Raw genomic sequence first — 2,633 nt, forward strand, 5'->3', positions numbered from 1 at the left:
TCAAACTCATGTCCATCGCGTTGGTGATGCCATCCCGCCATCTCATCCTCTGTCGTCCCCTTCTCCTCCTGCCTTTAATCTTTCCCAGCATCAGGGTCTTTTCCAATGCTTTCCTCTGTCAGGGGTCTATGATGAAGATATATTTAGTCCAATAAAAATAGATCTACAGTTTTATCTGAATGATCACTATGTGTTCATTGGAGATTATTTTTCAATTTAATTTTATTTTTATTTTTTAAGTATAGGTGACTTGTGTTAGTTTCACAGCAAAGTGATTCTGTTATATATATTTTTCCTGTTATTTTGCACTGTCAGTTACTACAAGCTATTGCATATAATTCCCTGTGCCATACAGTAAATCCTTGTTGCTTATCTGTTTTGTGTATAGTTTGCTAATTTCAAACTTTTAGTCTCTCCCTCTCCCTCCTTTCTCCTTTGGTCATCATAAGTCTGTTTTGTATGTTGGTGAGTCTGTTTGTATTTTGTGTGTAGAGACTCATTTACATTATATTTTAGATTCCAAATACAAGTGATATTATATAATTTATCTTTGTCTGACTTAATTCACTTAATATTATAATCTCTAGATCCTTTCATATTACTACTAATTGTGTTGTTTTATTTTTAAATGACTGATTAATATTCCATTGTATATCTAGACCTCATTTTCTTCATGCGTTTATCAGTTGATGCACATTTAGATTCCTTCCATGTCTTTATTATTGTTAGTAGCATTTCTATGAACACTGGGGTGCATGTATCTTTTCTAACTAGAGCTTTTACTTTTTCTGGTTCTGTTGTATCATGGAGTGACATTTCTGAATCATATGGTAGCTCTGTTTTAAAAGAACATTCATACTGTTTTCCATAATGGTTGCACCAATTACATTCTCACTAATAATATATGAAGTTTCATTTTTTCAGTGGAGGCCATTAATGAGACATTTTTGTCAAACTCTCCCTTTTTATACAGTTAAAGTATTGAACATCAGCTCTTACACCATGGTATGTAGACAGTCACATTGATTTGTACATGTATGGATTATGTCAGTGGTTCTGAGATGCAACATTGGTTTATCACCATGACCGAAGAATCCCACTGTGGGTGCATAATAGCTACATTGCTCTTGGAGCTGGCAGTAAAAAGTCATATACCACCATCTGTGTACCCATACACTCCACTTTCATTTAGTGGTCACTTTTAATTTTGAAAACTTGAAACCTCCAGAAAATTAAAACATACAGCAGAAAATTTCTACAGAAAATTTAACCTTTCAGCATATGCTTCATCTGGAACCACCAAATATTACTGTTTTTTTTTAACATTACTCTTTTATCATAAGTTGTTTTTCATCTGTCTGTGTTTGCAGTTTCATATGAAAATAATTTTCTGACATTTTGAGACTTTGCCCCTTGACCTGAATATTTGTCTCCTTATTTGTAGATCATTCTTATGTCTTACAAATAGAACCATCATGCTTAACAAATCAACAACAGTGTTATACCATCATGGAACAGACCATCCATATACAGAATTCCCCAATGAGACAATGATATTTTTATGACTGCTTTCAGAAATCTAGGACCAGTCATGATAGAAGGATTGAGTCAATTGTCTTGATTCATTAATTTCTTTAATCTAGAACACCAGCAGATCATTTTTCCCCCTTCAGTGATACAGTCTTAAAGAACGCATGCTTACTGTTTTTGCACAGTGTGGCAATCAATACCTTGTTCTCCAGACCAAAGGTAGAACTCAGAGTGCTAAATCCATCATGCTCAGTTTTGCAGAACATCCTTAAATGTAGATTTCTCTGATCCTCTGCTTCATTCTGAGACTCAGTTTTAACATTGAATAAGAACTTCTATAGCCAGATGACTATAGAAATGTCTGTTTGTATCACCTTGAAGGCAGATGATGGGTATTTTCTGTTACTGGCCACAAGTTTGATTACTTGGTTATGATTATGCACTAGATTTACTCCTTCTAGAAGTGGATTTTCTCCTGTGTAATTGATAAATAATTGTTTCAGTGATACCTTGAAGTTCCCTGAGCAGCTGAAATATTAATATGTTGACCACATTTATCTAGCATCCATTGTTGATATTTCGTCTGAATCAACCATCAGATGATGGTTTTAACATTCTTCTATGACTTGTGTGCATGTGGCGTGCTCAGTCATGTCCAACTCTTTGTGATGCCATGGACTGTAGCCTACCAGGCTCCTGTATCCATAGGATTCTCCAGGCAAGAATACTGTAGTGGGTTTCCATGCCCTCCTCCAGGGGCTCTTCCCAACCCAGGGATTGAACCTGTGTCTCCTGCATCTCCTGCATTGCAGGTGGATTCTTTATCCACTGAGCCACCTGGAAAGCCCCTTCTCACATGTGTATAATTGTCATTCCTCTGTAATGAAGAGTGTTTCCTTGTATCTAATGACAGTGGACTCAAGATTTCTGTTTCATTTGCAATAGTGTAATATTATTGTAAGTTTTTATTTTGATGCTCAAAATATCCCATATTTGCCCAAAGGGAAATTCTTTAGCCTGGATATGTTCCATCAGGTCTTTTGGTGTATTACTGTTGAGTGAAATAAATAAATAAATAAATAAATATATATATATATATATAT

The sequence above is a fragment of the Bison bison genome, unplaced genomic scaffold, assembly GCF_000754665.1.
Source record: "Bison bison bison isolate TAMUID 2011002044 unplaced genomic scaffold, Bison_UMD1.0 scf7180017863683, whole genome shotgun sequence".
Classification (NCBI taxonomy): Eukaryota; Metazoa; Chordata; class Mammalia; order Artiodactyla; family Bovidae; genus Bison; species Bison bison.